The sequence below is a fragment of the Maylandia zebra genome, linkage group LG7 (genome assembly GCF_041146795.1).
Source record: "Maylandia zebra isolate NMK-2024a linkage group LG7, Mzebra_GT3a, whole genome shotgun sequence".
Taxonomy (NCBI): domain Eukaryota; kingdom Metazoa; phylum Chordata; class Actinopteri; order Cichliformes; family Cichlidae; genus Maylandia; species Maylandia zebra.
Window position 1 is genome coordinate 10,210,550 of NC_135173.1, and position 24,251 is coordinate 10,234,800.

Consider the following 24,251-nt stretch of genomic DNA (forward strand, 5'->3'; position numbering starts at 1 on the left):
TGCATTGTGAACAACTTTTATCTGCCACAATTAAGTCCTAATTCTTAGGAAATGTCAAAATGTTGAGTTTTGCAAAGCTTTGTTGTGGACTTCTGTATTGGTCAGATGAGATCATCCATTTTCCGGTGAAACAAATACTCAATGCCCCACTGAAATCTTTTTTCTGCTCTAATGATTCACTGCAAGGACATTCTAACCAGACCCTGCCAAAGGTGGAGAACTAGTTTTGCCATACCACATACCACACGGCTCTTTGGTCATGCAACAGTTTTTAGGAAAATCTCTAAATCTTGATGAACAGCAATAAAGAGTGTGGAATAAGTAAGAACTAGAAAGTTTTAATGTATTTATTGGAAAAGACAAAAAACAGCCTTATAAAGTGATCAGAATTGTTTGCTGTTCCTTAACGTTGATGGGTAGTGGATTGTGACAGAGTGAGGACAGAATCAGAAAACAACAGAATTAGCTGTGAGTTATTTAGAGCCTGTCGCGTGTCTTGGGATGAGGCCAGATGGACAACTGTGATCCTATTACCTCTGCTACACAGTTGTAGGTCTGCCTTCAGATCCTGAATTCCACAGTGAACGGGGTACACATGGACAGCTTCGGTTTTTCTGTTCATTAACTCTGAGAGGACCTCTGAGTGCCTTGCCTATCCATTCAGAAAACAGGACTGAACACAGTTTATGGTATGTGTCACTAAAGAAGGATGCTGTTGATCTTTGATGATGTAATTAGGTGCTTACATCAGTGCATTTTACTCTGTGCTGTTTGGTGCCTGTCTTTTAAGTGTAAAATATCTCTCTTTCACTGACATTAAACCCAGAAATATTCTGGTATTCATGACATGTCCTGAATAATTTTTACATAAAAACAGGTTACATGAATAATTAAGATTTTCAGAAAAGTAGAATAGAGTAGAACTTGTGCGTTATGAAAGCCACTTGAGCCAACGAAAGAGAAATGTTTGGATCATAATCCAATTATTTTGCATCAGTAAGGTTTGAAATGATGCGTAAACAAGTGCACAAAGAGGGGAGCAGGGTAGGAAGCAGTGCTGATCACTGGTTGGCTGTTGGCCATGCAGGCTCGCGGGTCAGTTGTGGTCTTTCAAGCTCTGGTCATTCAACTGATAACGCCAGTGTCACTTGTAAAACATAAAACTGAGAATAAATGAAAAAGACTAAAGTAAACAGCAGTAATTTATTGGGCCAGAGGATGTTATGTTTTGCAGTTAAATTGGAGACCAAAATGTAGAATAACAAGAAAATATATATATTTAATTGAATTACATAAAACGGGCAGGGTTAGTCCTGAAAAGTAATGACTCAGAAGAGGCTAACAGAAAAACTAGACTGGATATACAGCATAGCTCACTGGGAAATGAGACACAGATGGAAAGTCAGCAAAGGGGGGAAAAAGGGTCAAAAATAAAAGCTCAACAAGGTACATGAAAAAAATCAGCCTGAAGAGCTGCAAACACGAAGACAGAGACAGCGAAAATTAGAAGCTGGTAAGAAATGGGAAACTAGAAAGACAAAAGAGCAGAATAAAAGTAGAAGATAACAAGGGGCATGAGAGAGACTGTTTTATTCTACATGTTGCTTTAAGTAAAATTATTCCAAAACTGCGTGTCACAATGATGGTTTTGTGCCTGAACCTGCATGTTTTTCCTCTGGTTGCTCCACTTTCCTGTCACAGTCCAACTTGGCAGTAGGAGTGGGTGTGAGAATTTGTGGTTGTTTGTCTCTCTTTGTTGGCCCTGGTCCAGGGTGTGCCCTGTATTTTGCATTATCAAACCTGGGATATGTTCCAGCTGCCAGTCATTTTAAGGTGGATAAATGATTAGGCAAAAGAATGGGCAGTTTTGAGAACCTAAAAATGCAACGCAATACAGCAGCTCCCTACAAGAACAAAACTGTTTTTTACAAAAGACAGCTTTGACAGAAATCATTACATACATTAAACTTTTATAATATGCGTATGCCTATAATGCAAAAAAAATAGTAACACCACACCCTTGAACCCGCAAAGAAAGATGAAATGAAAGCATATAAAGATAAATGATGTGATATTAAACATTCTTTTTGTTATTTAAATGGATGGCTACACAATGACAACAATTGTCTTGAGGATTTTTTCTTATTTGAGGCATTTTTGTCATGTCCCTGTTAAATATTTATGATGACTTCATTTTGTTTTTTACAAAGTCTGTTTCATATTGCTTATGTTTTGCATTGTTTTTATTTTGTTGGGCGGCATGGGAGTAGTGTTGAATGAAGGATAAAAGGTGTTTATCTTTGTTCCTGGGTGGGGGGTAGACAAATGGATGGCCTTAGATATTCAAAGCAGATTTTTTGAAAGGTAAAGATATGACTGCAGTAATTTTAATATAATTAGAAATGTATTTATTTATTTATTATTCATATTTATTTTTTATTATTAATAAGAATTGTATTAGTAATATTCACTTAAGTGATTGAAGCCTGAAACCCTAATTTACGAATAAATTCTTTACAAATCCTACCATGTGGATTCATGGATTTTTTTTTCACATTCTGTCTCTCACAGTTGAAGTGTACCTCTGGTGCAAATTACTGACCTCTGTCATCATTTTAAGTGGGGGAACTTGCACAATCGGTGGCTGACTAAATACTTTTTTTGCCCCACTGTATATGTATATATATATATATATATATATATATATATATATATATATATATATATATATATATATATATATATATATATATATATATATATATATATATATGATCTTTAACTATAAAATGTAAAGAGAAAGTCATCAAAAAAGAGAAGCAAGCGTACCATTAATTTACAATATAAATGTTTATTTTATAGCTGACATTGCTGCATTATTTGTATAAAGCAGATAACTCTGCTAGGTTAATTTTTGAAAGTGAGTTACTATTGCTTAGTTTTAACATTACATTTCATATCAAAATACATACATTTAATAGACATTCATAAGAGCAATAATTCTGAGGTAACAGCCACTCAGTGTCTTATGCTTGATAAATATCCTCTAGAGAAGATATTAAAAAAATCTTGTTCACAGGGTACTTGATATTACATGATAAAAATGAGGTGGTGGGTGATAAATGTACCCGAATACACCAGTGTGTTAATTGTGTTAATCAATGCAAGTTGGGGGAAAGCAGTATTGTAAAAAAACTGCCTCACGGACAATTTTATTCGAAAATAATTAGAAATGACAATAACTACTTTACTAATAACTGATTTACTAAGTAGAGTGAATTAGCATGATGTCACAATCTTAAAAATACACCAATATGAGAAAGTCCTGTAGATGAAATACTAAAAATGTAGTGTTTACATTTAAATCTATAGATACAGCCAGTTAATCTCAGTCATGACCAGCAATTTGCCAAGGGCTGCACATTAGCGGCACAAAACTAGCAGACCTGATGACAAAGTGAGCAACCAACATCCTTACAAAAATAATTCAGGTAAGCACAGGACTTATGTATGTGTTCCTCTCTGGAAACAGCGTGGCAATTTAGATCAATGAGAGGTAACTGAAGGAGAATCAATATGTTTTTGATATAAGAGCTAGCTGTTTTGTTAGAAATTGCTGGTCCTGAGGATTGGGACTCTGGAGGGAACACAGGATTTATCCAGAGGAAAGCTGTGTTATCATAAACTGTTCAACCATATAAACTTGAAATCTTTATTTAACAGATGGCCTCTATCATGCGTACAAGAACTCAAAACAATACTCGCTGTAAGATCTCTAGCTTTCCCTGTGTTAATGAAAAAACTGTTATTGTGCCACGTGTATAAATGCGTGTGTTTCTCTCGATTTCTCTGTAGAATGTGTGATGCTGTAAGTACATATCAAAGTCAATATTACATGCAGTAACATGCTGACACTGTGATACACTGACACATCCCAATAATTGCTGTAGCTTGACAGACATCAATATGATGTGTAATAGCTCTGATAGAGAGTTAAAAAAAAAGGGGAAGAAATAAAATAAAAAACTACAGTAAATTAATTTTGTTTGTGCACACTACTGAGAAAAGACTGTGCCTGAAATACTGTAAACTGTAGTGCTCTGTGTGAAAAGTAGCTTGGCTGCCTGCAAACCTAGATATATCATCGGGATTCTGCTGCTTCCTCCCAACACTCCACCTTTTGTTTTGTTCAGTTCTGCTGCATTTGATCTAAATACAGGTAATATTGTGGGGCAGAAAGATGTGGTGCTTTGCTGTAAACTAAAGATGGAGTAAAGTGCATTATGTAAAAGCCAAAGTCTTGGCACCATACTCAGAGCTTTGAGCCATCTAGTTATACACTAGTTCTGATTACATCTCCCCTTCTCATTCCAAATAATTGGACACTCCTGATGATTCACTACCACAAGGTAAAAAAAATGACACATACTTCCTTGTTGGCATTAAATTTGGTGTCGTTTTCAGTCAGTGATATGCAATAATCCTTAGCAAATCATTTTTGTGGGTTACCTGAAACAATACCTCTCCCTGCTCATTTAATTTACAAAACTGATGCTGCATTTTTTTCAAATCTGACACGCCAAATGCAAGGGCATTATCCATGTACATACTTCATATGCAACTATGTAACTATGAAAGCAGCAGGACATGGACAGTCATTATAATGTATACAAAATTAAAAAAGGGATTTATATTGTGTGAGGAAGGTTTGCCCACCCATTACGGAGGAGTAAATACAGCCACATATATGTACATGCATAAGCTACGATGATTACAGTAAGAAGATTAAACCTTCAGTTTGATTGGAGTGCTTCTTTCAGTTAGCCCTCAAAGTGTTTAATTAGCCCTGCCACTGTGAGTGTGTAAAATGCTTTTAAGCAACCAATATAATTCTCTGAAAAAGGAAAATAAGTTTGTAACTTTCCTGTTCTATAATGCATAAAATATTCATTGTCACAGAAACCACTAGAATTACCTTAAGCTACCTAACCTAAGATAGTTTAGTCAGATTTGTATAAACACATATAATCTGAATCTGCATATGGCTCGTGGAGAATATTTTGGAGGTTGAAACATTAATGATTTTCAGCGCATATGGTTAATTGAGTTTCCTGTTTTTTAGATTATCTTCAAGGCTTCAAGAAAAACAACACCTCTCATGACTCAGAGGCCATGTCAAACACTCCGCGCAGCTTTATTAGTCATTGATTACTTACTTGATGTTCATGGGGCACAAGTCCAGTTGAACTCAAAAATTTAGGATTTAATGGGTTTGCTTATAAAAGTGGTCTTTCTTTGAGATGCTTGGGAAATTTCATACCCTATTTTATCTGTTTTATAAACCATCGTCTTTTGCAATGGGCATAAAACATCATTTGAATCCAGTATTTTTTCAATATGGAAAGGATGATCATGGCGTAGTTATATCAAAGCTAAAGTACTACATATTTAAGGTGTCAGCTGGTGGGGCAAATTCCTGTTACAGGCAATGACATGTAGACCTTTGCATGCTTTTCCTCAGTTGTTAGAGGATGTTTATGTTTTTTAAGCTGAGTTTAAGTTAACTGTCAATTTGTTTTGAAGTGATACTCATTTAGAGTCAGGGTGTAATTGTTTGTTTGCACATCTCTCTGTTCCTTGTCTGTCAGCCTTTTCACATTAGTCACTATCTTCCAGAACATGCAAATGAAATGATAATTATGCAGACATCTTAAAAGTGGTATGGAAGGGCTGCTTTCCGTCTTGTCGGGTTTATCATCTCTCCAGCACCTCTGCTTCACAGTGACTGCTTCCCCAGAGTTATGATTCCTTTTTGTATCTGGCCAACTGGTTTCAAAGTAATTTGCTGAGGTTTGATTTTAAAGAGCTATTTCTTTCCCCATGTTGGTGTAAAATCACCATCTGTCTCATTGTCTGCTCTGATTTGAGTGGCCTGGAGATGCATTCGGATCAAGCCTCGCACCCTGTTGCCTGCACAGTTTTATGCAATATACAATTATTAAAAGTAAAGTGACCATGCTTTCATAATTAATGCTATGAATACTTTATCTGTTATCTCCACACAGTATAAACGTCTGAAATGCCTAAAAGTTCAGTTAAAGGAACTAAAAAAATATGAAATTGTGGCAACTCTTTAAAAATAAATCAACACAATTTTTCTTTGGTTTCTTTAGTCTTTGTAACTCTGGATGTACATTGGGGTGATTGTAATACATCAGACATAATTTGGTCCCAGTTATCATCTTCATGATAATACTGTGGGATGCTGTGAATGTTTTTGCAGAGCCCCGTATATCAATCTCAATAAGGTCAATCATTTCTTGAACAAAGACACAATTTTTGTATCTTTGCCTCTGTGCACCATCACAGTGGATATGTGATTGATTTACAAACTTTCAGCTTTAATTCAAGGGGTTTTCTAAATAAAATTGCAGGTGTAATTTAAGTATTACAACCTTTTTCTAGCATTTCACTGCAATTTCAAGTATGAGTTGCTACTATTCAATTCAATTCAATTTTATTTATATAGCGCCAAATCACAACATAAGTCGCCTCAAGGCGCTTCATAGATACAGAGAAAAAAACCCAACAATCATATGACCCCCTATGAGCAAGCACTTTGGCAACAGTGGGAAGGAAAAACTCCCTTTTAACAGGAAGAAACCTCCGGCAGAACCAGGCTCAGGGAGGGGCGGCCATCTGCTGCGACCGGTTGGGGAGAGAGAAGGAAGACAGGATAAAAGACATGCTGTGGAAGAGAGACAGAGGTTAATAACAGATATGATTCAATGCAGAGAGGTCTGTTAATACATAGTGAGTGAGAAAGGTGACTGGAAGGAAAAACTCAATGCATCATGGGAATCCCCCGGCAGCCTATGTCTATTGCAGCATAACTAAGGGAGGATTCAGGGTCACCTGGTCCAGCCCTAACTATATGCTTTAGCAAAAAGGAAAGTTTTAAGCCTAATCTTAAAAGTAGAGATAGTGTCTGTCTCCCGAATCCAAACTGGAAGCTGGTTCCACAGAAGAGGGGCCTGAAAACTGAAGGCTCTCCCTCCCATTCTACTTTTAAATACTCTAGGAACAACAAGTAGGCCTGCAGAGCGAGAGCGAAGTGCTCTAATAGGGTGATATGGTACTACAAGGTCATTAAGATAAGATGGGGCCTGATTATTTAAGACCTTGTATGTGAGGAGCAGGGTTTTGAATTCAATTCTGGATTTAACAGGAAGCCAATGAAGGGAAGCCAAAACAGGAGAAATATGCTCTCTCTTTCTAGTCCCTGTCAGTACTCTTGCTGCAGCATTTTGGATTAGCTGAAGGCTTTTCAGTGAGTTTTTTGGACATCCTGATAATAATGAATTACGGTAATCCAGCCTGGAAGTAAAAAATGCATGAACTAGTTTTTCAGCGTCACTCTGAGACAGGATATTTCTAATTTTAGAGATGTTGCGCAAATGGAAGAACGCAGTCTTACATATTTGTTTAATATGTGCATTGAAGGACATGTCCTGGTCAAAAATGACTCCAAGGTTCCTCACAGTGTTACTGGAGGCCAAGGTAATGCCATCCAGAGTAAGAATCTGGTTAGATACCATATTTCTAGGCTTTTCAGGGCCGAGTACAATAACCTCAGTTTTATCTGAATTAAGAAGCATGAAGTTAGCAGCCATCCAGGTCTTTATGTCTCTAAGACATTCCTGCAGTTTAACTAATTGGTGTGTGTTATCTGGCTTCATAGATAGATAGAGCTGGGTGTCATCTGCATAGCAGTGAAAATGTATGCTATGTCTTCTAATGATACTGCCTAAGGGAAGCTTGTATAATGTAAACAGAATTGGTCCTAGCACTGAACCCTGTGGAACTCCATAATTAACCTCAGTGTGTGAAGAGGACTCTCCATTTACATGAACAAACTGGAGTCTATTAGATAGATATGATACAAACCACTGCAGTGCAGTACCTGTAATACCTACAGCATGTTCTAATCGCTCTAATAGGATATTATGGTCGACAGTATCGAATGCTGCACTAAGGTCTAGCAGGACAAGCACAGAGATGAGTCCACTGTCAGAGGCCATAAGAAGATCATTTGTAACCTTCACTAAAGCTGTTTCTGTGCTGTGATGAGCTCTGAAACCTGACTGAAACTCTTCAAATAAACCATTCCTCTGCAGATGATCTGTTAGCTGTTTGACAACTACTCTTTCAAGGATTTTTGATATGAAAGGAAGGTTGGAGATTGGCCTATAATTAGCTAAGACTGCTGGGTCTAGAGATGCTTTTTGAGTAAAGGTTTAACTACAGCTAGCTTGAAGGCCTGTGGTACATAGCCGATCATTAGAGATAGGTTGATCATATTTAAGATCGAAGAATTAATTAATGGCAGGACTTCTTTGAGCAGTTTTGTAGGAATGGGGTCTAAAAGACACGTTGATGGCTTGGAGGAAGTAATTATTGAAGTTAACTCAGAAAGATCAATTAGAGAAAAAGAGTCTAACTTAACATCAATGGTACTAAGAGTAGCTGTAGATAATATTACATCTGTGGGATGATTATTGGTAATTTTTTCTCTAATGATAAAAATTTTATTTGTGAAGAAGTTCATGAAGTCATTACTAGTTAACGTTAAAGGGATTGTTGGCTCAAAAGAGCTCTGACTTTTTGTCAGCCTGGCTACAGTGCTGAAGAGAAACCTGGGGTTGTTCTTATTTACTTCAATCAGTGATGAATAGTAAGATGTTCTGGCTTTGCGGAGGGCTTTCTTATAAAGCAGCAAACTATTTCTCCAGGCTAAATGATGATCCTCTAAATTTGTGACACGCCATTTCCTCTCCAGATTACGAGTCATCTGCTTTAGGGTACGTGTTTGAGAATTATACCACGGAGTCAGGTACTTCTGATTAGAGACCTTAGTTTTCACAGGAGCTACAGTATCCAGAGTCGTACATAGTGAGGAGGTGAAATTATTAACAAGATAATCGACTTCTGTTGGGGTAGCGTTCAGATAGCTGCTCTGCTCTATGTTGGTACAGGGCATTGAAGATGATAACAGTGGGTGGATTATATTCTTAAACTACTACTGGTTAGACTCAAGAAGAGCAAGATCAGAATACACGTTGCCAGTAAAAAATATCCAAAAGAATGTGCACTGTTTTAAAGAAAAATCAAGGTAAACTTGGACCAGAATGATAAGAAGAGAAATGTATGGAGGAGAGAAACGGCTCATGATCCAAAAAAAACAACAACATTCCCTATCAAACATGAGGGAGGTAATGTTATGACATGACAGAAGTAGAAGGATGAAATCTGAAGTGTATAAGGCTGTAGAAAGTGCTTCACAGTGCAAATGGATAATGAGCAAAGCAATCTGCTAAAGCAGCCAAAGAGTTTTTCAAGGTAAAGAAGTGGGATATTTTTCAATGGCAAAGTCAGTGACCTGTTCTCAACTCGACAGAGAATGCTTTTCAGCAACTGAGGACAAAACTAAAGGCAACTGAAGGCAGCTGCATTGATTGCTTGGTTTAAAATCAAAAATACAAAAAATGCCTTTGCTAAAGAAAGGTTGGAAGTGAGGAGTTTTAGTGCAGTTCGTAACTCATACAAAGTCCACTGGTACTACTAGTCTCATGAAAACAGTGCTTTAGTCATCAGACAATAACCAGTGGGTTCCAAGTTTGGGCCCTATGGTTTCCACTTTTAAGTATAGATGTTTATGTATGCAGTTAGACAAAGAGGTCACAGTCAAATGGACACACACAAAATAATAATTAGAAAATGCAGATATAAAGCCAGTACCTTGTAAATTGTTCCAACAGGAGAGAAGAGATTAACATGATTTGCATTAGCATATTTCTAAAAGAGAGGAAGAGCTGCCTTTCCACCGGCAGTTAATTGACTCAATTTCAAATGCATGCATTGCCCTCTCCCTTTCTTTATCCCCCCACCCTCCCTGTCACCCTCTGGGCTGAATTAATGAGAGATCAGTGAAAGGATGCTTACAAGATTAACAAATGCCTCAACACTTAGTCAGTGTATATGAGTGTCATTGGAGGCCTCTGTTGTCCCAAAGGGGCTGTGAGGATTACAGCAGCATACAGTATTGTTTGATTGATGTGTTATGTAAAGGAATTACTAGGGTGTATAGCAAATTATATAGAGGCCATGAAGTAATAGCTGTCTATCCTCTATTTGTCTTTTCTGGACAACACACCTAATACTGACACCAAATTCATTAATGTTCTCTACCAAAGTGAATCTTATTATCATAAAGTAATTTGTGTTTTTTTTTAATGGGCAAACTTAGTCAGCTTTTTATTAAAAAGATGTTTGGGGGTTTTTTTACAGGTTTTTTTCAGGTGCCTTATGTCACTGTTTCCCCAAGATTTTCAAGCTTTTGGGATGATTTTAATGAAGAAAATGTTTATACAAAGCCTGTCATCTGAAACCGGGATTACCCTTTCATATAAAATGCAGGTTAGTGTTGAGATAGATTTTTTTTTTTCTTGTTAGTCTCATTGTTATACTCATACACGGTACTGTACCACTTTGTATACATACCTAGGGAATTCAAATACAAAGTTATATAAGACTGTTTAAAAGTCTTGAGCCACCCCTCATTTCTTTAGAATGGAAAAGTGGAAATAGTTGTAAGTAATTTATTGAAATATGTGCAAGCCTAAATGAAAATGGAGCCTATAAGTTAAAAACTATTCTAAAGAGCTTGAAACTCAGTACTTGGTATGACCAGCTTGAACTCTTTTGAAGTTTTTGTGTAGTTTCTTTAACTTGTCTTTGGAATAATTCTCCAGAATTCTTGAAGGACATTCAAAGCTCTTCTTTTGATGTTGGCTGCTTTTTGTTCTGTACTCTTAATATGATTCCAGAGTGCTTCAGTAATGTTGAGGTCCAGGCTATGAAGAAACCAGTTTATGGCTGGTAGAGTGTTCCACTGTGTGTTTTCATGTCCATGTATCCTTTTACTGCATTACTACTGTGTGTTATTATTGTCATGCTGAAAAATGATAATTTTTTCCAATGTTTCTTGCAATTTGGCATAAATTGGTACCGTCTGTGAAAGTTGAAATTTCTTAGGTACTGAATAGCAGACAGCCACACTGTACACAACGATTGGCTGGTGTGTACTGCGTCTTTGCCTTAACAAGCGAGTAGAGCAAAAAATGGTGATTTATGACGAGAAAGTGCTCTTGAAGCACACTGGGACATGTAGCTCTGCAGGAAATGCGGTTTTATCGTGTTGGATTTTTTGGAAGCAAGGCAGCAAAGGTAAGATAGAATTTATGCTTATGGTTTTCAAACTTAAAGCCTAATTTTGTTGTTCTTTTGTTGCTGGTTCAGTGAGTTTTGGTTGGAGCCCGCTCTTTAATTGTTTGTTGCTTTTGCCGTGTTTGGTGGTCATGGAAATGGTTTTGTAAGTTTTTAGCTGATATTCTGACATTTCTGTACCATAGATGTCTGCATTTAAACAACAGACCTGGTGGTGCAGCCCTTGAAACCATAACATTCCCCCCTTGGGCTTAACAGATTAAGAGTTTTTTGCTTGGGAGATGGAGAACAAAAGAAAACAACTGAAGAAAGTATCGCAGATGAACAGTCTCTGAAAGTCATGTAGGAAAAAATAGGAAGTAGAAAGAAATCCAGCGAAGACCTGACAGAGGATGCGAGAGATTCATCTGGTGCTTCAGTTGATCCAGCTACTCTTTACTGAACCCTCAACAGAACTGGTCTCAGTGGAAAAAAGAAGTCATTCTTAAGAAAGGGGGAAAAAGGAGAAAAGATATGACACATTACACAAGAATCATTCTCAAAATAAGTGGCACCAGGTCTTACAGAGCGATGTGAATGACAACTGACAAAGAATTGTCAATCTGCACAAAGGAGGTCAGGAGAGAGATCCAACAGTAAGTTTCAATCCCATGTTTGTTTGCACATTTCAATAAATATTCCAATTTTCTTATCAAAATATAAAGATAGAAGAGAGGCTCAAGATTTTTGCACTGCATATTGTTATAGTTTCAGTAAAGAGCAGGTCTTAATCAATCAATATACTGCTGCATTCAGCTGGGCCATTTTGGGACTGATTACTTTGAATAATGAGATTCTTAGAGCTCAATTCAGGTGCCCTTTATGATTAATTGAAAAGGGCCATGAAGTAATGAATTTAAAGTTACAATAGAAATACAATAAAGGTGTGTTTATTAAATGGCCCCGTGCACCTACTCACACAAATATTTACGCACCCACACAGCAAGTGTTCCCTCAAGTTTAGGAGAGCAGTGAGTAATTAGCATTGGCAAAAGGCATTGACACTACAGAGAGAGATCCATTGAGATACTCCACTGAATTATTCCAACTAATTAGTTTCTCTCTTAGACCTATGGGAGCTGTGCATGGATTTAATGTGGTTCACATGTATGTGTGAATTTGAGTGAAGCATGTAATGTACTGTAATTTTTGTGTGGAAGAGATACGCCTGTGTTGTTTGTCTCCCTGTGCCAAAGGGAAAGCTGTTGCAACAGTCTGTGTCTGGCAGAAAAGAAACTTCAAAAGCTTCTAGCAAGCTGGAGGCACACATACTCGCTAACGGCTACACAAAAGACCAGTTTTAAATTCCTTTGAACACTGAATTACTTCAGCACTCTCTAAATTTAACAGTTTTGTGACTGTAGTCTTTGGTTGGTGTAATGGGTATTTCCTATAGCCTTGAGGTTGAAGCTTGTGTGAATCAGCAGCCTTTTGTATTAGTGGTAGCAGGTTTAGGTATTAACTAGCTTAACCTAAACCCAGTTTCCTAAAATTTTGGGATGTTGTTAACCCAAATTGAATTTCATTTAACCATACAAAGAAATAAATGAATATATGGGGTTGAGGTTTCCTGTGTTTAAAAGCTACAGTGTGAGATTATTACCAATATTATTACCATTATTAAGTTGTAGCCACTTGTCCATTTGCCTCGTGCCATAGCCCAGAGACCAAACAGCAGCTTCAGTGGGAGAGTTTGCAGTATTTAAGCCATTGGGTTAGACATGACCAAGAGAATGATCATTTTCATCATCATGGCATTGTGAATTTGTTACCCAGGGTCTCCCTGTCAGTGCTTATTTATAATGTAACATCCTTAGGCAGCTAAAATATATTGGGAGCAAATGTGTAGATGGAAATGTGTGTGTGTGTGTGTGTGGTTGGCTCAGTCTTAGTGTTAGCCCTGTGACTTGTGCACTGTACCCTGCCCCTTGCCCTTGCCTATGACCTCAAGTTAGATAAGTGGTTATGAAAATGGATGGAAAGATAGACGGGTATCTGTGTCATTTTCTTCCTCATATGAAGTTACCAAGGAACTTGTGACAGATTTTCAAAGCCGTTTTTTTGCATATCATTACCTAAGAAAGATTCTCCATATTATTTACATTACAGTTTACAAGGCTGCCTGGTCTTGAAGTGACCACTACAGGTTATAGAGGAACGGAGCTCCACTCTCATACAGAAGGACTGCATGCTACAGAAGTTCGTTCTGATGAAGCAAGTATTTACAAGATTGGAAAGTCCCGCGTTCAGAAAATTGGACTGACTTCTGATCACTTTCCTGGGAGACGTGTTCTCTCATTTCAAAACTTGCTAGGAAAGTATGAGTTGAGCATTCAGGTAAAAATTAAATTGGACTTCAGAAATTGTTTTTCCAGGGCAAAAATGTAAATGATTGACTCCTCCATTTGTAACAGTCCCTTTTAATTAAGCAAAGCATACGCTTTAAGTCCACGTAGTTCATCTTTGCCCTTCCTAGCGGAGAGGCTATGGTATTTTTGTTGCCTCTATTATAGGGAAGAAAAGTGCTTGATGTGGTATTGACATGAGAAAAGTGCCCTCACTCCTGGTCATAAACTCATACTCTGTTCAGTATATTAGTTATTGTAATCGAGTTGTATATGAAGGTTATATTTGAAATAATATATCGCATTATAATAAGTTAAGTTTTACAATGCTGTCAGTCAAATTGACAGACTACTATATAAGAAAGTGCTGTCACGGTCGCCGAACCACTCCGTATCTACGTGTGTAAAACCTCACTCTCGCACCCCCAGAGTTGTGCGAGAGTGAGGTGAGGTCAATTTAAGGACAAGACCCTTCAACCCACACCTTTCACATCCCAATGGCCAAAACCTTGACTGGGCGGCACTGTGACAGTAAGAATAACTAGATTGAATATGAAGGTTGTTGCATCACTAATGCAAGAAAGGTGACTGTGGTCATTTCCATAGAGGAATTCTGTCAGCGAGAGCTTAAAAAAATGAGTTCTGTTAATTTGAATTAGAATTACAAATGCTTTTTTAATTTCAGAAGTTGAAATTACTCTGTTAAAACATTAAAAAAAACTTAGGTCAATAAAAAATACAATATTACAGAACAGAAAGCTTTAAAAGCTAAAACCTGACATTAAAGAAGGAGTTTGTTTCAACAGAAAATACAAAAATGTTTTGTTTTGGGGGGTTTTTCCAAAAAAAGAAGAAACTAAAATCTAAATATGATACAATACAGTGGCGAGAGACAGAGGGGAAGACAAGCAGGACAGGAATGCAGGTCAGATTCGAACCCGTGTTGCTGCACTTAAGTTGTGAGTGGCCATAGGTGAAAGTATGAGTGGGTGTCTGCATCCCTGTGATAACCCCATTACCCTGAATTAGATAAGCATGAAAAAATGGATGTTTGGATCTGTCCTTATTCTCTTAGCGGAGACAGATGTTAGAGAAAGCATTCAGCTGCAGTGCAGAGGGTGCGCCAGTAATTATCCATAATCATTTTAGGAGTTTGGTTTAAAGCTGCGATTTGTGACGTATTTAAATGGCATTCATCCCCCTTATTTCCCTTTTTGTGCTTACACATCTCACTGGTTTGACAGTGATATGCTAATTTCATGAAATTATAATTAAATGCAAAGTTTCAAGGATTTCCCCTCCATCAAAAAACTTGCTATGTTTTTTAAGAGTTTCACTTCCTGGTTAAAAATGTGCTGTTTTTAGTTGGTCGAGACAAGTTGACAAATGAACCCAACTCTGTGAAAATATCATATTTTCCAATTTATGCTACTATGATAATAAATCATCTTGAATATTTGATACAAACACTATTCATAGCATTAATATTATTTACTGTTTGCAGAGTGTCAATAGGGACTTTCGTACCGTTGACTGGTTTTCTTTCATCTCTGTGTAACTGATAACAAATATGTTTAACTTACTGGAATATACTTCTTGAGTACATGAATATAAATGTTCTAAAGTGTTACATTTTTAAAATTTATGCCATTTAAAATTATAGCTATGTACAGTATGTGAGCATTTGTGGCAGCAAACAGCTGTTGGGTGTGTTATACATAAAAGCACACTGCTGACCTCATTATACTACCCCTGAAGACGCTCAGTGATTTATGTGGTAAACATCTGATTCATTGGTAGGGTGCTACACAGCGAGGTCGGTGCCTTAATGCAGCCCTCGTTTAAGCTGTGCAGTGAGGTGTTTTTTCTTACGCTTTTAATCTACAATACCTTTCAGTATTTTTTCTTTCTGTTCCTAGTGGTAGGTTTTTGAAGCAGGAAGAAAAGCATTGAATGCAACAGCTCTAAATTCACTGCCCATGGGAAAGAAGGGAATCATTTTTCTCAGCTGGCTGTTAGGCTGAAGAGCTACAATTTCACATTCAGGCAAATGCACAAACGTACTCACACACATACAGTTACACTCATGGGCAGCGATACACGTGTATATAAAACACACACAGATACATACACAAAGTCACAGAGAGCTCTGTGGACTCACAAGTGGAGGTATTAGGTCATTATTGTAGCTTTAGAGAAATGAACACTTCATCTCCAACCCCTCTCGAGCAGCTATTGATCAGGCTTCCCCCTGTAGAGTTGTTTTTCAGTTTCAGGGCATTTTGCCTCCTCAAGGAAATGCCAAATGTGAGCTATCAATTAGAATTTGACTAACATGCAGCCTCCACATGTTTTTTGTTTTGATTTTTTTAATGTGACATTTTAATACTTTATTTGATCGTGTTAATGGATTAAAACAGGGCAATGGCTAGCAGAAAATGGTTTGGACACCCTGGAATTGAACCAGAGACTCTCTGCACAGGGTATTTGTGCACATGTTTTATGTACTCTAATCACTCAGCTTAATGAACGGCCTTGGGGGGTGTTACATCTTTAAGACCAGAGTGATGATAAGCTCAAACATTATCAGTTCTGGTTATGGCACCAGAGAAACCCAAAAAATAGATTTCCTATTTATTATTGCTACATAAATCTTGCACGTTATATCTCACCAGTTCTGTTTCTAATTTGCAGTAAGAGATTAAGTAATTTGTCTATGATACATTTCTCTGTTTCCGATCCAGAAAAGATGTATCTTTCCTGACAGTCAAAGAGAAAACTGAACATTCAAAAGTGTTCTGCACTTTACAAGAGTGAGTTTTGACAGGCCGCAAAAAAACATCAATCTTCTCCAAACATGCAAAAAAGATCCATCATATACAGACTGATCTTTGCTTAGCTGATAGTCTTGCAGCTCTTGGTATATATTTATGCTTATTGCTTTGATTGGGTTGACTAAATTATGCAAACATGAAATAATGATTAAAAGTAACTACATACTGTGTAACAGCTTGTCTGTTCATATATTTAGCACCAAATATTTTTCAAAATGCTCAGAGGAGGAGTGAAGCACTCAAAACCCTTTTACTTAAAAACATTTGAATTGTAAACAGTAAAAGAAAAAGTTGCACACACATTATTTTTCCAAGTTCATGATTCTAACTGCGCCAGAGAAACCGCTGGTTTTAACCTAAGTGTCTTTAATTTGGCTGGACGTGTAGCTGGTAGCTAGCCAAGACTCTCTGCAGTTAAAAGGAGAGACAGAGAGACGCTGCCATTGCTTTGCATGTACTGGGCCTTTATTTGGTTGCAACAAACGAGAAATTAAAAGACAAATAAAAAGTCTTCTTCGGTTGCTGCAGTTCATCATACTTTTAATGCTGAATTCTAATGAATTTGTAACTAAGAGAAAGTTCTTGCTTCTATATTTTGTTATATTGCAAACATCATCACATATTGTATATTAAAAATGTCAGATTATGTTACAAGTTTATAAAAGTACATGAATAAGTGACTTACTAGTTCAATATTAAGTATCCATACTGTAAATAGACAATGGATATATTCTCTGTGATGTCAGCCATTTACTTTATGGGTACTTCCTCTAGTGACGTTTTGATTGATGCCATGTTTGTTTCAAAATTAGTATCAAAATGACGACAATAGGGTGGACTGCCAAGGTATTAACTGATGCTTATTAGCCTGGTTACTGTGAGTGCAATGTATAGATGGTTATACACGCTAATTACTGCATGTAAATGAAACACTATAAATTTGCTCACTGAAAAAGCAGCTATATTATGTGTCAGATAATTGCATCCAGTGACTCTAATTAACTCAAGTAATGAGCAGCAGACAGACTAGTTGTAACTCACCTGACTCTCAAACTGGCCACGCCCTTAATAATATAATTTAGACAGGTTTGTTGATACTTTGAAAATGAACCTACCTGGGTTGCAGTTTTTGGTACTCCTGTGTTATTTTTTTTATTTTCAGCTGTCCTTTGTGCAATTGAAACTTAAGGATATCCATGCCAAGTATTTACTTTTATTAGCCAACGTTTAATACTGTTATTGCTGCCATCAAACACTATTATCCGATCTTATTTGATACACCAGCCAGCCTCCCCTTTCCTAGACTACCAGTTCACATTGCCCCCATGCTATACTTTTAATCCACAGGAAACACTGTGGGAAAGTATCTTCACTCATGTGCATTTGATGATGAAGTTATTTTTACCCACACTTATTATTCCCAACATCATAAACTATCCAATGACCTGGGCCAACTGCCAAGACTGTCAATGCAGTGTAATAGGCAATTTATAAGCAAGTGTATGTGTGTGTTTGTGTGTCAGTAGGTGAGACAAAGTGGGAATGCGGGGATTGGGAGTTACTAGGTGACTCACAGTGTTTGTCTTTTTATTACTGTGCGTAAGTGGCCTGATAGCAAATTATGTACGCCCTACATTATGTTAAAAAATATTTTTAGATGTTCATTGGTATTAATAATAAACTCTAAATACATAGGGAGATATGAAGACAGCAATAGCTGTGGTCTGGTTCTCTGTGGCTTCGCAGCCTGTAGTTCTGAGAATGAGCTTTTACACCCAATGCCCTGTGCAGTCATGTTTGATATGCTGCTTCTCTCCCCATTGCTCAGCTCCTACTGCTGTACTGTAATTACTGCGCTTGGCAGACAGTCACGACACATCGACAACAGACGAGTTTGGGTGTAGGGAGGGGATAAGCAAAAGAAAAGAAAGATGTGGGGGTGGGGATGGGTGTTCTGAGGGAAAAGAGTATCCCAGTTTTTTTCTACAAACTCTCACAGAAAAGCTGCATCACTGTGAAAAGTTTAGCTCTTGAGTAAGCCACACAGGACGAAAGGTAACTTGTATTCATGTGGAAAGATTGACCGTGTATTCATATGCATAGTGTTGTATGTTTTATGTCTGTTTAAGAGGGTGTCTTAGTTAGATTTTTAGCAGAGAGAAAACATTTTCTAGGTGAATACATATTGGAATAATGATGTCCTTGGAGAATTATGGCACTCTTCTTCAGTGTTGGGGTCATTTCTCAAGTAATGTATTATACATAACTTCTTACTTTTTATAAAATGCAGTAAGTTACTTAATTACTTGCCAGAGAACGTGACTTGTTACACTACTTGTTAAATATTTTTCTCATTACTCCATAAAATAAACTAAAACCCATTGTCACATAATTACCAGTTAACAGTATAAAGATGAGGCTACAGCTCCACACACCACCGCAAATCCTCAAAATGAGGACACACATACAATCTTTTTTTTTTTGTATTTACGTATGGACACAAAGCCAACAACACAAAGCAACGTTGAAAACCAGCACACAGACTTTAAAGTGATCACCACGGTGACTCTGCTTTAGAAACATGAACAGATGGAGACAGAGGCTGCTGCCTGACTGCCTGTCACTGCTTTTGTTACCTGTTGAAGTTCAGGCTGTGGCCGCTGAGCTGGGGGTCGGCATACACTTAACTTTAAAATCACTCTGGGTTCTTGGCTAGCTTTGTGTTTGCATGCTTGCAAATGTCTATTAGCATTGTAATCCAGTTATTTCTGTCTTGAATGCTGTTTGCCCCTTCCATCACTCTCTTATCCTTTTGTGCAATAAAAGTAATGTCTCTACTCCCCAAAAACTGTACCTCTTCATCATTTTCCTCCTTCCGCTCACGAACCGAAATCAGCTGTTTCATCAGCTGATTTTATCAGGCTGGATGTGACAAAGGAGGACATTAGAGATAGGGTGAGCTGTAGGCAGATGATCCACTTAGCGACCACTAAAGGGTGTAGCTGAAAGAACAAAAAGAAATATGACAGGGTGAAAACATAATCAATAAAATCAATTTTGAGACCAGGTTTATCTTCTAGCCATTACATGTCAAAGCAATTTTTTAACATTTACTAGTACAGCTCATGGAAAAATGAACAACATTGGTGTTTACGTGTTTTATAAAATAGCTTGGACGTAACATATTGATCAAACAACTTTAGAGTCTGAAGACGTTTTTCATAATCCTTTGAGCAAACAAAGGATGAGTATGAGCCAGCAGTAGAGGAAGTGTAACACCAATTGAGTGTTCCCATATAAACTTTAATGAAGTGAATAAAATGGATATGCTGTCTTATACAAAAAGAAAAAAGAAAATTGTCAAAAGCTGAAGAGGCAATCAACAAATTATGAAGAGAATCCATCGATTTTAAGATCCTTTGTTTAAGATCCAGACTCTCATACCTGGTAAAATTGCAAGAATCTGATGAAAAAGAAACATTGTGATCTTTGACAAACTCCAAGTGGCCTCTCAAAAAGGCTCCTATATAACTCCCTGAGAATCACCTAATTTTGTTTGCTAATCCACATGAGTAAACGTGGATCCTTTTTTGCTATTGACGATTGATAAATTTTGGGGTTTCTGTAGTGAAGCAAGGCAGAAAACAGAGAACCACTGCAGGCAAGTCACATTGTGTCACAGCCTTTGGAGTCCTTCACAAAAAACTGACTCTACAAGCTATTTAGAGGTAACCATGAGAATTGAGGGAACTGTTCTGGCATTTTTACATGAAAAAAGTTATTTAAATTTCAATACATTCCCTGAAACATATTCCTTTCACCTCTGTCTTTGAGAGAGAGGACACCTGACGTGACACTGCAGCTTTAAACCTTTGTGCTATCAGCTCCTGATTATGTTTCTGTATCATTAAAATATGACTTTAAAATCAAATCACCATTATTGAAATCCAAGCTGCGTTAATGCCACTGGCCTAGGGAGTTGAGGCAAATCTTTTCATTTGCAAGTTTAAGAGATTGGCTCCTCCAAATAGTAACTCTTTTCTGAAGTGTATGGACATGTTTAAGAAAGATGATTTTTTCTCCTTGCTGTGAATGGCAACTTCATGCTCTGTGCATGATCTTCTTACTGAGGATATGGAGTAGTGGTTTATATTCCGATGTTGCCTACTTCCAAGGTGCATGAAGAAGAGCCAGCATCTAAAGAGACTGAAGGTCCAGCAACACTTGCAGTATGAAGAACAACTTTATTGCTTGAATAATGTGTTTCAGCGTGTAGCCTTCAATGGACTCATGCTTCCTACATACAGGAATACTCACCAGCTCTGGGGAAAAGATGAACTCAGGTTAACATGAAAATACTGGAAAAAAACAAGCTTAAGAGTGATAACCACTTTTGACTGGGTCACCTTTTACCACGAGGAAGTATACAGCCATGAAAACAGTCTCTGGTTGCCTATTGGGGGCTAGCCATATCTCAGCTCACAGTCACTTTTCACCAAATCCGATGAAACTTGTTAAGATTGGAACAAACAGCTCAAATCCAGGTGTGGACATACCTATCCAAATGTACAGACATACCTAAGAAGACTCAAAATTGTAATAGGTAAACAAATAAAGCCTTTTGTAAATGACTGAATTAAAGGATCTATATACTAAAAGCCTGCTTTTCTAAAAGTGGCATTTTTGCCCATTTTAATGTTAATCTATAAAATATAACATTCAAAAGTGAAAGAGTTTGAATGCTTTATGAGATTCAGTGTAGCTTCATTTGTTTCCAGCAGCAGCTGCAATAACAGAATGCAGTCATGCAAATCATTGCTAAATTCACAGAAATCTGGTTCATTTACTCTAGTCATGTGGCTAAGACTTTTTGCAACAAGCAGCCATATCTAGGAACTGTTGTAATAATGTGTGGCTGTTATGATCTACCATTTCCCCTCCTCTTTCCATTAGTCGCAGTGATTGGGATGGGTCGCAACTGAAGCAGAGAGGAACAGTGCAAAAAAGGTTGTTAGACGCACTGACTAATGCATCTGCTGAGTTACATAAAAACCTAGGAAAGTCTTTCCACAAAGACGCATGTTATTTGTGTCAGCTCAGAAATGATCACAAGAAGTTGGATCCAGTCACAGCAAAAGATATGTTAATAAAGGACCATCATTCCCCTGGTTACTATCTGTAATAATTTACAGATCTCTGACATCACACATGTAAGCTGTAGTGAAAATAAAATCACTGTACCTTGGCCTAATTACTTTCTTCTTTAATTCTTGGCTATAATTTTAATAACGTCAGTTATTTAATTTCAGGCTTAGGTGATTGGTATGTCCATATTGCACTTTCTCTGTGAAAATTGAAACTTTATCTTCATCCTTGTGTGCTGTTTGTGCAGTGCATGCTTTAGCTACCACTTTCAAACCAATTAAGAGCTGAGGGAAAGTCATGTAATTTGCTTCAAGCCATCTACCTCAAGGGTTTTAGTTTGATTAATTAACTGCAGGTTATTGTGTTATAGGCCTGCATGTTTCATAAACACAAATGGAAAGGTAGCTTTGATTGCCCCAGTGTCACCCCCACGTGCAACGCGTGACTTCAGTGGGGATGATTTGACGTCTAGCTTCCAGGACTTTTTTTGCATTCACCCCCTTCTCTCATTGTATGCTGTCTAATGAAGATAGCATTTAAAATGCGATGCAAAAGTCTGACACCACTAATGATAATACTGTTTTTTTTTCTACATGGTGGTATAGTGGTTAGCGTTGCTGCCTAAGAGAAGGTCCCCCGTTTGTACCTCCTGGTCGACCGGAGTCTGTGTGGAGTTTTCATGTTGCACATATGCCTGTGTCGGATTTCTTCAGGTACTGTGGTTTTCCAAAGACAATGCTTATTAGGTTATCTGGTGGCTTTAAATGTGGATGTCATGCTAAATTGGATAAAATGCTCAGAAAATGAATGAATGGATGGATGTTCACATCATTTTAACATTTATCGCACCTTTGCTCCTTGTAAGCCACCACTACGTCTGGTTGGTTACTGAGCAGCTGCTTGTGTGTCTGGAACTTAAAATCCCACAGGATCCTGTGCTGTCTCTCAAGCCATTTCAGCGATGTGTTCCATTGGGACTTAGGGATTTGTAACCTACTCTCAACGCAGATGTTCCTATACACTATTTCAACAACATGGTTATACCTCTCAGCATATGCTATCAGTGTTTGCGCGTTACACCCAGCAGTTATGTGCTGGATTGTGTCATGAACAAATTTACTTGGAGAATAGGACCTGTATTCATGGATGACCTTGTGTCCTGTGTGCTGCTGCAGAGAGTGTCCAGCCTTCATGTTGCTGGTTCTTAGAGTTTCTGTATTTGTTGCTATGATGAGAGCTTCTTTGCTGTCTGTCAGGCTGTCCTTTTTTAAAATGTATTATAATGTCACCCACTTCCATATGTCCGTATGAGGGAATTAATTTTTCCTTTCACAAATACATTTTCGGTCAACAGATTTTTGCCATGTGTGATCTCTCATTCCTTCTGTTGCTCCCTTTGATGCCAGAATCAATAGTTGTCATCCAACTCCAAAATTAAAAAAAATAAGTTAGACTAGTTAATGTAAAACAGTCTTTTTTTAAAAAACAAACAAACCATTGTTTCCCATATTCATCAGTGGTTAAAAAAAAAGAAACAATATTAAAGAAACCAAAGAAAAATAGTGAGTCAAAATGAAGCTTAAAAGTCAAAGAAATAATACAAACCTCTGTGAAACAAAAATGTGTCCTCACAGGAAAGTCTCTTGGATTATTTATTGAACAAAAACACAAACTGTATATTTTTCACTTTACTTATGCGACTTATCACTGCAAAAGCTTCAAAAGCTGTTGTTCTTTCAATTCTAAGTTTTTCCCAAAATATTGAATGTCTAATATAGGACATCATATATTAAAGCTAATATAGGGACATCTAAACATCAATAAAAAAGATGAAAGTGTGGCCTTTTTAAAAAATTAAAGATTGCTGAACTGGGCTTATGGTCATGCATACCAAAGCATACTGACTTATCTCTAACTCCATTTTCATGTGCTGATTTTCTTGATTTGGAGCTAACATCACAACATTTTAGTCATCCTTTGTAGTGTGAAAAACAGGCTTAATGCCTTGTGACAGTATTCTGTGCCAAAAATCTGAAACCCTACCGCTGTAACATATATTTGATAGCATTAATTAGAGTCTGGCACAGTGACATCCTTGACCTCCCCAGCATCCCCAGTCTGCCTTTTAAGAGCTGTGGTGGTGTGTGGAGAGATAATGCAGTGTATGGTACGAAACAGGTCTAATTGGCTGCCAGGCTTTATGAAATTCTCTCTGGGGAGCCCCATTGATTATTAATAGGCAGACTGCATCAAAGAATCCACTCCAGCAGCATCCCTGGAAACACATAGATCAACAGATACTGTATATTCGCAATTTTCTGTGGTCATACAGAGGGAATTTATAAACAGAGAGAGACAAAGAGATGGGGAAAGAATGACTTTTGTGAGAAAAAAGGAGAATAACCACAAATACAGGACGCAAGGGTTTGATACAACAATGGTTGTTAGTGTACTTCTGTTTTCTTATGAATCCCTTTAGAAATTTTTCATTGATGGCTATCCTCCATAACTGTGTGTGTCTGTGTGTGTGTGTGTTTTATAAAGAAAGGAGGCTGGTGGGAGGGTTCTCCACGAAACCAGAGAGGACATATATACTCTGAAG

General features: G+C 37.4%; 1 protein-coding gene across 3 annotated transcripts in view; it reads left to right on the forward strand.

Moving 5' to 3' along the window:
- shank3a (SH3 and multiple ankyrin repeat domains 3a) overlaps positions 1-24,251 on the forward strand; it is a 245,793-nt gene that overhangs the window by 33,021 nt on the left and 188,521 nt on the right. Inside the window, exon 2 of one of the 3 annotated variants that reach the window (XM_076885709.1) lies at positions 10,348-10,476. The exons of 1 other annotated variant lie outside the window; for it this stretch is intronic. The gene's annotated coding sequence lies outside the window, so the exon portion shown is untranslated. Of the gene's footprint in view, positions 1-370; positions 690-10,347; positions 10,477-24,251 lie in introns of those variants that run through there. One more of the 3 variants, XM_076885710.1, reaches the window with a different exon arrangement.